Genomic DNA, 12,542 nt, shown 5'->3' with positions numbered 1-12,542 from the left:
CTGAACATGCTGGCAGTGGGGCCAGCGCTATATACACATTCATTAAAATGGCTGACAGGGGTCAATTTGTGCTTTATTGGTGGTGTAACAAGAGTCGCCTGCAGGTGAATGTATAACCCAAGACAGCAGGCGCGGATCATCTATTGAGGCCCCATTGTGTCTCCACGCTCCCACATGATGCATAAATTACACAGAGACTCAATGGGGGCAGATGGGGGAACAAGTTACCACAGTAACAATCAATAGGTCAATCTCCATCCCAGAAACAAGAAGCTCAGGCGCAGAAGAAGAATCCACTCTAGAAAGCTGACATATACCATCAGAGCGTACAAACTAGATACCCTGCCCCAGAGTGACAGAAAACACAAGGTAAATTGCTGTAGTTTTGCAATGTGCTGAAGTACAAGAACATGTAAAATATAAGTGAACAGGGGTCATTGTGGTGTAAAAGTGACAAAGAAAGTTACTACATAAAAGCCAACTGTATGTATCTGGTTTGAGGATACTTCAAGAGAACCCGTCATGCAAAATAACCCCCCTAAACTAAATATATTTTCATAAACTGCCATTAGAGAGCATTGCCTCTATCCCTTCATTGTCCCTCTACATGCCTGTAAACCTAAGCAATGAGGTCCTAAAGCTGTATGCAAATGACCTGTGAAATGTCCAATGAAGCATTAGCATATTCAAGCTGTCCACTCTATTCATGAGTGGGAGGCACAGCCACACCCCCAGTGCATGACTGACAGCCTGTATAATGATGTGAGGCTGTATAATGATGTGCTTCCTGGTGCTGCTGGCCACGCCCCCTACAGCCTGTGTGTGCATGTGTGTGTGTTTAGGAGAGATACAGCAGCTCCAGGCAGCCATGTTACAGCAGAACATGTCAGATATATGTCTAGCTGATGTCTGTGTCTCTCACCTGTATATTAGGAGGATGCAGCACTCACACTAGCCATGCTTTACTATACATTACACACAGACATGAGCAGGGGGAGGAGAGGGGAGAGGGAACAGGGGTGACATCACTGCCTCTGACCATGTGACCAGCCTCATTTACTTGATAAAAAATATGTGATTTTACAATGAATAATGTATGAAATAACTAGATAAAGGCTGGGATGGGATCCTTGTGAGCTGCTCTAACAGGTAGAGGTGACAGGACAAGTGACACAGACCTGATGACAGGTGTCCTTTCAGCCTGCTTACACCAGATTTATCAACTGAATCCAGTTCTATTGAGGTCCAAATCCACTCCAGCCGCCCCCTTCCCGCCCCAGTGTAGGAAATACTTAGTCATCATTCACACAGATACCTGTATCAGACCAGCTGCAGACAACTGCACCTCATATGCCACATTTATCAGGTTGTACAGGCAGTCCCCGGGTTATGTACAAGACAGTTTCTGTAGGTTTTTCTTAAGTTGAATTTGCATGTAAGTCGGAACTGTATATTTTATAATTGTGACCCCACCAAATTTGCTTTGGTCTCTGTGACAATTCGATTTTAAAAATGTTGGGTTGACAACCAGGATTAACAATAAATCTTCATAGCAGTGTAGCCTAGTTGATTGTAGCCCAAGGCTAAAGTACAGTAATTCACCAATGTATAGAGGGCCGTTTGTAACTAGGGGTTGTCTGTAAGGGGTGGCGGCACATGTGGCGTTCGGGCTGCGTTTGCAAAAGCAAACCAAGCCGCACCCACTGGGCAAAACACCGGCAGCTTGTTCCCGAGCGCAGGCGTTTCCATAGAAACGCCCAGGCAATCGGGCCTCGGCCCGCCCCGGTGGGTGCGGCTTGGTCTGCGTTTGCCAATGCTGCCCGAACAGCACGTTTGCCAGCACCCTAAGTCAGGTGTTCTTAAGTAGGGGACTGCCTGTATATGCTACTATGAAAAATCTGACATACAAAAAGCATTTATCAGGGCGCGTAAGCTAGAAAAGTGGTGTAGAAGCGCTGAGATTATCACAAAGCCTTATGAACCTTCAGCAACTGAGTATTATCCCATTTACACCATCTTCACAACAAAGGGTATGAAGGGGAGTGGGCTGGGCAATTATTTCTAAGCCAGGTAAGACCTAAACCTCTTTATGTATCTGGCGGTGCTGAGATTTCACAACTTCATTTCCTGAATGGGCCATGGTAGTACAAGGACGTATATACGGGTAGAATACGGCCCCATTCATTTCAATGGTTGTGTTGTGCACTATACCGATCTATATATAGATCATGTCCTATTTTCTCATGTAATTCCATTCTGTGTGCCCCATAGAAGTCTATCATTTGCCAGCCTACTGTATTTTATATGGATACAGTGCCATACGTGCTCAGGCCTTATTCACATGAACGTACGAAAACTGCCGTATATGCAAATAGCATATGGCCCCATTCATTTCAAAGGCCAATAAGGCATCCATTACATTCGCCGTACGGGTAAAAAATGTGCCATATTTACGGCCAAAATACAGCAGTATATACAAAACATAAAAAAAAAAAAAACCCAAACATATAGTGTTGTGCATGGGGCCGTGATATCCAATACAGGGAGCTCCCAACAGCTTGGTTTGGTTTTGGCTGACTATATCTGATGAATTTGGTTGGGAACATGGGGTATGTTACTTATTTTTCTGCGGGCATTGAATTGTGAAGATAATCTCAGTAATATGACAGGTATCCTGTCTGCCGCGGTGGATGCTGCTGGCCTCTGTTTTTTAGAAGACTCACATGAAGTAATGGACTGATAACATGTTACATTATGTAGCCACCATTTCATAGTCGCTGTATTTCAACACAAACCTGGTCTGAGGAAATGTGCCTGTTTTACAGGTTTTTAGTCTGTAGTGTTATCTACCTTCAGCTGTACCTTTATATTCTTCTTCATCACCACAAGAAATGCGAGCATTGGGCTGTACTGTGGGGGCGCTGCCAGCCGCCTATTGTATGTCCGGTGACACTAGAGCAGTTGGAAGCCGTCACCTTTCCTTTGAGGGACTTTCCACTTGGTTGCCTTTATTCTATTGCCGTGTAATCATCTCAAAGTAATGGAGCAGATGGGATGGTTACTACAATCATTGATTGGTCAGGGCACAGGAACAGCAGTGGTAGCCCAATGGCCTAAACTATAGACAATACTAATTCTACACAATCTATCCTATCACAACCATGATGATACACAATTCCTGCTTCCCCACCTATGTATGACATCAATAGTGTTATATCAGAGCCCACACATCTAAAGCAAACCATACACCTCAATAGCAGTCAGACTCCTCCATACACATCAGATGGATGCTGGATCTTATAAAACTCCACAGGCGCAAGTCTCATTCTGTCTGTCTGCAGGAGTTGACGTCTTAGTGGAGCTGAGCCAAAATATACATCTTTGGGCAATCTCACATTATATAATCAGTTATGGTTACCTAAGAGTGCCCAATGTTTCCATTATAGTTCACCTCTCCACACCAGCTTTTGGCTCAGAATAACTGATGCATAAAAACTGATGAAATAGCTGAGGTGGAAATTCATTGTGATCTCTGCTAGTTTTTAACTTCAAGGAAATAAAGCATTTGTTTTTATGCATTGTGAACTAAACATATCTTCAGAATCTTGTTTAATCCCTGAACCGAGTGGTTTTGTTAAAAAAAACAAAAAACACTATTATAAAATTCAGGATCTTGGGAAAGCTGGTTGCCCTGGCTGCCATACATAAACACATTATTTACACATACACAGGAGCTTCCTGAACTGTCCAGACAGGACTAATCAACCTGAGCTGGATGACTCATACACAACAGCTAGGAGATGGTTCAGCGATTGATTACTTCTGCCTGTCGGGGACATCACAGTGATGACATATTCTCGGGTTATGCTGGGCAGGACAAGGCTGAAGCAGTGCATAATTAGGATAAGAGGAGAGCACCAAGACAGCCACATGAGCGACAGAGCCTTATTACCATAGTTTTATAATTGTTTTTTCTGCAAAAAATGTTTATGCATTAGTGTAGCTGCAGAATTCTCAAGGTATGTTTGGTTCATAACGCATGAAATCAAATGGTAGATTTTTTTTTAAATGTTATCCAGCCATCATCATTATGTCTTATTCACACAACCATTGACTTCAATAGGGCATGTTTTGTGAGAGAATTGGTCCAATGAATCAGATGCTGGGAGTTTCAACTCACTTTGAGTGTTTCCTGATCTAGAATAAGGCTGCGTTCACACTATACATTGCATTTTTTGTTGTTGCGTTTTTGATGCATTCCAAAGGCTTGATTCGTGATCACACGCTGAGGTTACATTGCGTTTTAGCAAATGCAAAGGAATCCCAATGTAACCTCAACATGTGATCAAGGCTGAAAAAAAATGCACCAAAAAACATTGTTTCACTTGTACTAGAAGTAGTTTGCGTGAAAAGCACCTTAGGGTCTGACTGTTGGAACCCTAAATGCACCAGAAATAAATGAGCCCTAAGCATCCTATATAAATTGATAGTTTTGGCAGTCTATCCATGGGCACCTCCACTTCTTCAGACATCTTTGAGAAGGGGCACCATGTTCCTGAATCCTATATAACGGCATGCAAAGTGTTTACTGCTCTGCATTACATCTGGTTCCATATGGTGGTGCTGTATGAAGAGATCCAGGACAATATGGCAATTTCCATGCTAATCTGCATAGATAAAACATTTTGGAACACTCATTGATAACCAATTTCCCATGAAGCTGTGGAAATAGAATAGAAACAGGTGGAAATTATTGTCAATTAGCAAGACACTCTATAAAGGAGGGGTTCTTCAGGTGGGGACCACAGACCACTGCTCAGTACCTATGGTTTCTGGCTGATGTGTTGGTCAATTTGAATGTTGTTGGTGCTTTCACACTCGAAGCACGAGACGGACTCTACAACCCACACAAGTGGCTCAGGTAGTGCAGCTCATCCAGGATGGCACATCAATGCGAGCTGTGGCAAGATGGTTTGGGGTCTGTAAGCGTGGTGTCCAGAGGCACTACCAGGAGTCAGGCCAGTACACCAGGAGACATGAAGGGCCATAGAAGGACAACAGCCCAGAAGCAGAACTGCTACCTCCGCCTTTGTGCAAGGAGGAACAGGAGGAGCACTGCCAGAGCTCTCCAAAATAACCTCCAATAGGCCACCGACTCCATGATGGTGGTTGTGCTTACACCCAAACACTGTTCAAGACGCTTGGCATTTGCCAGAGAACACCAGGATTGGCAAATTCGCCACTGGTGCCCTGTGCTCTTCACAGATGAAAGCAGGTTCACACATGTGACAGACATGATAAAGTGGAAAGCGATCTGCTGTCTGCTACACAGAAGGACTAGTTTGGCAGGGGGATGCAGGACAACGCAAGACCTCAGTGTGTCCGCAGTTCCTGCAAGATGAAGGCATTAAAGCTATGGACTGACCCGCTTGTTCCCCAGACCTTAATCTGACTGAGCACATCTGTGACATCATGTCACCAACGTCACGTTGCACCACAGACTGTCCAGGATTTGGCGGAAGCTTTAGTGCAGGTCTGGGAGGATATCCCTCAGGAGACCATCCGCAACCTCATCAGGAGCGTGTTGTGGAGTTGTAGTGGGGTCACACAGGCATGTGGAGGCCGTTCATAACGCGACGCTAGCGCACAGGAGGCGGGGCTCAGGCTGATCGCATATGCGTTTCCAGAGAACCGCATGCGATCGGGTTATCGGGTTTCACTTCCCGGGAAACGCATATGCAATTGGCCTGAGCACCGCCCCCTGTGCGCTAGCGTTATGAACGCGACACTAGTGGAAAGTGTGAACGTGCCCTGAGGGTGCGGTCACACGTCGCGTTTAATGCATGCGTTTAAAAGTGCATTGCAACTGCTGAAGATAGATTTGATTAATTAAACAGCTGGTAACACATGAGTTTACAAAACAACAGTTAATGCATTGTTAACGTATGTGTTAACATTGCGTTAAGGCATGTGCTTGCTGACACAATGTTAACATATATGTTAACATTTGCATCTTGTAAACACAAGTGTTATGAGCTGTTTAATTAGGCCAATCTATCTTCAGCAGTTGCAATGCATTTTTGACCGCACACTGAGCCTCATTTTGACTTGTTTTAAAGGGGTATTCCCGTCTGGGCATTTACATTTAATTTAATTAATTTAACGTATGTAAACATTTCTGCAATTGGATGCTATTAAAAAAAAATGTTCCTGTGTGAAGATAATTTCTCATAAATGTAGCCATGTTTGTCCCTTACGAAGTAGCTTCCTTGGATACGACCACCTCACACTCTGGCAGCAGTGGCCAGACATGTGCTATTGAGCCCTGCCTGACCTCCTGGATTCAGCGTTCATTACCACAGGACGGCTGTAGGATATGCGGTAACTCCCGGACATTTCATATACAAAAACCCTTTGTATCTCTGTGCAATCCCTCCAGCAGAGGTGGCAATCTCGTTTCTAAGGGACCATATAACGACATTTATGAGAAATTATCTTCACACGGGTAAATTTTTTTAATACCATTAATTGGAAAAAAATGTTTATATATGGCAGATTAATGAAACTGAATATGAATGCCCAGACGAGAATATCCCTTTAAGGACATTACATCAAAGTTGGATCAGCCTGTAATGTGTTTTTCCACTTTAATTTTGTGGCTGACTCCAAATCCAGGCCTCCATTGGTTAATTGTCTTTGTGATTTTGGTGATCTTGTGGTTAGCACATTCAATTTTGAACAGATATCTGGATAATATTCAATGAGATTATTTCACTCATTCATTCAGATCTAGGATGTGTTATTTGAGTGTTCCCTTTAGTATTTTGAGCAGTGTACTTTTTATAGGTCTATTTTCCAGCAGTGGCAGACCGATTATTGGAAAATGTGGCCAGTCACCGACCTCTGTAACCGCATACTGCCGACCGGCCCCAACAATTGTCACTGGAAACAAATAAACCTTTTTCCTGGTTATATAAACCACAAGATGCAGTAGTGGATGAGCTGTAGATGTAAAGGCAAATACAGGGTCAGATCCCATCCTGTACCCAATGTTTGTTTTGGGAAAGGATTTCCTGTTCTCATGGGACAGGATCAACAGACTGACCTCTGGGGAGAACAAGGGTCCGGTCACTCACATTGAAGTAGCCATACAGACTTTTATCATGGGCTAATTCACACAGGTGATGTATACAGCTTCTATCTATAACAAACACAGTACTGTTCACATGGACCAGAACCAAAAATAGTCCAATTTATATAGAAATATTTGTTGGACAGCGCTGGATGCCATAAAACTCATACAGATCCTTTACAGAAATGAAACCAGACCAAAAATAATGGCACCTCTTCTATAGATCAGAATTTTCTCAGAAGTCACAGACAGATCAGTGGAATCAGTAAGACGTCTTTTTAAGTACAGAAAACAGTGGCAGTAATGATCCTCTTGCATAACAATCCGCCTATTAACACCGTACACGCCTAGCAGTTATTTATATGCATTACTGAAAATTTCACTTCTCTTTCTTGGCTAAAAATATTAAAATAAAAAGTCTAATTAAAAAGTGGTAAAAAGGAGTATTTTTACTATTCTGGAAAAACGTTAGTGCGACCACTGAATAAGAGATGCAGGTTGGGCGAGCACGGTGACCAGCACACCGTTGTTACTATCGCCACTCTGCACAAGGCATTCTGCGGTGCAAGGTTTCCACTGGCAGGATTGTATGCCACTGATGGATGCCACCAAGGTGATGTAACATTATCGTATGCCACTGATGGAAGCCACCAAGGTGATTTAACATTATCGTATGCCACTGATGGATGCCACCAAGGTGATGTAACATTCGCGTATGCCACTGATGGATGCCACCAAGGTGATGTAACATTCTCGTATGCCACTGATGGATGCCACCAAGGTGATGTAACATTCTCGTATGCCACTGATGGATGCCACCAAGGTGATGTAACATTCTCGTATGCCACTTATGGATGCCACCAAGGTGATGTAACATTCTCGTATGCCACTGATGGATACCACCAAGGTGATGTAACATCATCGTATGCCACTGATGGATGCCACCAAGGTGATGCAATATTATCATATGCCACTGATGGATGCCACCAAGGTGATGTAACATTTTATGGCATCCATGTAATAACACTATCCCACCGTGAGCTATTCATACATTAGTATGAAGATAAAGCCACCCCTGAGTATACAGCGCTTTCTGCTGGTATATAGGGAGCAGCAGTGCCCATGTTATATACATACAGGGGTCCAGGCTCCTGGCACACATCTCCATATAACTGGGCACCAAGAGATGTCAGAGCATCAGAAGAAGAGACCTCAAGGACTTGTGCATAGTGACACTGGGGGTGTGCAGGGGCTTCATGTCTCCCATATACATCACTGTGTAGTGACTGGTGTACAGCTGACAGATCGAGCAGTGTATACACACACACACACAATATATATACACACACCTATATAAATGAGACCAATGATGAGGACTCGGTGGTCCGCTGCGGTACCGGAGCCGTGCACACCTGCCGCCGGGGTCAGCGGAGCGCTCCGTCCCCAGGCAGCGGCAGCCGTTCCTATAGCCGCAGTAAAGTTCGCTGCTGCCGCCGGGGCCGGTGCTGACAGAACCAGTCCTCCAGAAGAATCATCGGTGGGCCCGGCCCAGAACCGGCAGCCCCGCCGGACGTGATATATAGGCAGATACCGGCCCAGCTCCCGCTACAAAACCACCAGAAACCGAGCGGAATAATGTGGGGAAACCGGGTGAAATTCCCAATTCCGGCCTAGTGAGGCCTTCAGCATCCCCGGACTATCCTACATTCTGTGTCCGGCAGTAGTGCGCCGCCAGCCGGTCCGATGCCCTCACTGCAGGCCGAGGCCTCTCCTGTGGCCCTGTGCTCTCCACTTACCTTTTCAAGCTGCTTTTTTTTCTCTCCTCCTTTCTCCCCCCTTTTCTGTTTGGCTGTCAGATCCCAGGACCTCCCCAGCCGCCTGCGATCAGGACCGGGGGCGCTGCGCCTCTCCCTGGATCTCCTCCTCCCAGCCAGGACCCCTGTAATAACTGTACGAGCAGAATTAATTTCTACAGGGGGGAGGAGGGAGGTCATAAAGAATCTGCGAGGATGACAGGAGCAGGGGGGTCGCTGCCTGCGGGGAAGGGAATCCCTCAATATATTCTCCGGCAGCGGCGGCGGCGGCAGCGGGGAGGCAGGAGGCAGGGCTGCTCCCTCTGCCGCTCAGGAGCCTCCTACAGCACCACTACCGGCACACAGAGGACATGACACCGGCCCCGCTGCCGACAACAACTGCCCGACCATCTTGGAGAACTCTACAGACATGTGTGTCACCCTGCGGAGGAGAGAGGACCCCGGGCTCCTCTATATTATGTATAACCCAGACAATACACAGCTGTGTGGACTTTTTGATTGACATTGATCCATTTTTATGTCCCTCATATAAAGTTTTTTATTAACTTTTCCATGTGAGGGGACGTCCATGTCATCAGATGCAGAAGGTAAACATGAAGTGACCGGTTATGATGTATGTGTAATGCAAATCTATGATTTGATGTGGGACAAAAGTCTCAGACATTTGATCCTGTTGATACAGATCAGTTATTTTCATCCATCTGTTACTTTGTTTCACATAAAGATGGTGGATCAGAGAAAAGCACCATAGATGTACACAAATTATTCTGGATAATATACAATGTCATAGGAGCCAAAAGAAACACTTATAATATCTTATCAAAACTGAGCTGGTGCAGAACATACAGTATGCAATATACAGAGGGGGGGGGGGGGGCACAGGATGCTCCTAATTAATGTGTATGGGACAGAACCAGACACTAACACCACAAACTGTACATATTTGTGATTAGTCAGCAATATAGGAGAGCTTAAAGGATATCTACCACCAGGATGAAGGATTGTAAACCAAGCACACACTGATATACTGGTGTGCGCCCCCTTTGGCAGGATCTGCACTTCTTTTAGCTTTTTAAACACTTGGTTTTATGAAAAAAAAAAGTTTTAAAAATGATATCAATGAGACTAAGGAACTCCAGCCACAATGAATGTCAATGGAGCCTTTCAGGCTCATTTGCACCTTTTTAAAACCTTTATTCTTTAAACCATGAACTTAAAGACGAGCAGATCCTGCTAGAGGGGGTACAGGCTGGCATGTAAGTGTACTTGGTTTACAAGCCTGGTGGTAGATGTCCTGTAAACAGGTTGTATCAAGATAAAATGGTATGTGCTATCCAGAAGATAAAGGATAACATGCTGCTTGATGGGGATCCCTAATTACTGGGACCACCACCATTTATGAAAACACTCACTATTAATGTGGTGACAGTTCACCAATGCTCCCCAGAACTAAATTCATTCCCTATTCCTAAGCAGTCCCACAGACCGATAATGGAGATAAGGTCCCAATGCAAGAACCCCCGCTGGCACAATGGGCATGTATCACCTAGGAACTGGGGTCTTGGTTTCTTAGAGCACATCCAATCATTAGAATGAGGGTATAAAGCCTATTCATCATATGTCCTTACTGAACAGGAGCTTGAATAGCAGTGGACCTGATACCCCCATTTATAGGATAGAGGGGTCATACTTGCTACATTATGGATAACCACTTTTAGGAATACTCTGCCTCCTCAGACCCCCACTATCCTATACTAAAAGCACAATGATACAAGACAGTGGTCCTGGGGGAAGGCTGTGCTTCTAGGTCCCATGGTAAAGATGGCTCATGGAGTTGGGGCAATCTAAAACACATTTGACAAAAATTTACACTGAAAATCCAAAGCCAGAACCATTTTCAAGGTGAACTCCAAATCATTATTCTTAGAGCCAGTTCCCATCTTCGTTTTGGCGTCGGTTTTGCAGTTTGATTAAAAACAGATGAATAAAGGATCATTTTTTCCACATTGATTGCAATGGGCTTGTAATCGGGTTTGTTAATATAAATATAAAACTAGGCAAGTTGAGTTTGGCGCAAACCTAAATTTAAAAATAATTTGAAGATGTTGCTGGTTACCGAAGTGGTGACCTGCACCCCAACTTCAATGTAGATCCTAAATGGAGCCACTGAAAACAGAATAAAAACCAGAGTACCTGCACCAATCAGTCACTCAAATCCTCTTCTATGCGTACAATGGCAACAACATAACGATACTCATGCAGTACAAAATATATGTATATGCACAAATGAGCTCCATATTGTGCTGAATGTAGAGGTGTGTAGACAGTAGGTTACTATATGGATACCTGGAGGACAGAAGAGGTTCTCCAGAAATGCTTCCAAAGGTAATCCAATGTAACTTTCCTAGACTTGGGGATCGCTGTTTGCACAGGGAGTAGAGCCCCGGCCGGCGGCTACTGCTCCATACACAGTTCTGAATGCAACCCTTGTGGTGACGTCACCAAGTACGGTAAGTCCAGAGAGACAAACTTGTTCCGCTCCACATCCGACCAGCAAGTCTTCTGTCCTCCAGGTATCCATATAGTAACCTACTGTCTACACACCTCTACATTCAGCACAATATAGAGCTCATGTGTGCATATACATATATTTTGTACTGTATGAGTATCGTTATATTGTAGCCGGTGTCTGTTAATATCAATTTTACCTTCTTCCCTTAGAGCTTCCGTCATTTGAGAGGATAGTTGGAATTAATTTTAAAAAATTACTGGAAAATTTAAGAAAACCCAAAAACTGACACCAACGGAAAGCAGAGTATCCATTATTATATGCAGGCGGTCCTCTACTTAAGAACACCTGACATACAGACGACCCCTAGTTACTAACGGACCTCTGGATGTTGGTAATTTACTGTAGTTCAGCCCAGTACAATAATCAGCTATAACAGTTATCAGAGGTGTCAGCAATGAAGCTTTTTTGTTATTCCTGGTTGTTATGACAATCCAACATTTTTAAAATCCATTTGTCACAGAGACCAAAGAAAATTTATTTGGGGTTATAATTATAAAATATACAGTCCCGATTTGCATACAAATTCAACTTAAAAACAAACCTACAGAACCCATCTTGTACGTAAACCAGGGGACTGCCTGTATATACATAAAAGAAAAAACGTTAATAATGTAACTGTCCAGACATGTTATAAGAAAACGTAGACTGCAAAACAGCCAAAATGCAAGATGGGAACTGACCCCAAATGGTAACAGTGGGACATTTCTTGAGGTTCTACTTACTATTACAGAATGACAGAACAGTATGATGCCTGGACCTCAACAAAGCCTCAAGGTACATGCCAAAATTTAACAATAGCAGATTATCCTGCTAAATGCGAGATTGATCCAGAAGGACGTGTGTGTGGGTACATGGTATGTTCACTTCTGCACCAAGCTCGCCAACATTTAGTGGGCACTTCCCTGTTTGAGGTTGCTGTACCCTTACATTCAGGTGAACGAACTGGCTGTGGTTCCTTCACATTTAGATAAACCTTTTTTTACCCCATGCTGATGGTTCCAGCAACTGAATAGTCTTGAAAGGA

At 44.1% G+C, this 12,542-nt stretch overlaps 1 protein-coding gene across 2 annotated transcripts in view; it reads right to left on the bottom strand.

Annotated features, from left to right (window-relative positions):
* Nucleotides 1-9,362, bottom strand: part of INO80D (INO80 complex subunit D) — a 33,266-nt gene extending 23,904 nt beyond the window's left edge. Inside the window, exon 1 of one of the 2 annotated variants that reach the window (XM_072121086.1) lies at nt 8,482-9,362. The gene's annotated coding sequence lies outside the window, so the exon portion shown is untranslated. The remainder of the gene's footprint in view (nt 1-8,481) is intronic. The other variant, XM_072121085.1, reaches the window with a different exon arrangement.
* Nucleotides 9,363-12,542: the final 3,180 nt, after the last annotated feature.

This window comes from Engystomops pustulosus, chromosome 8 (genome assembly GCF_040894005.1).
Source record: "Engystomops pustulosus chromosome 8, aEngPut4.maternal, whole genome shotgun sequence".
Taxonomy (NCBI): Eukaryota; Metazoa; Chordata; class Amphibia; order Anura; family Leptodactylidae; genus Engystomops; species Engystomops pustulosus.
The sequence above is the reverse complement of the archived record's forward strand: the minus strand, read 5'-3'. Positions and strand labels throughout refer to the sequence as shown.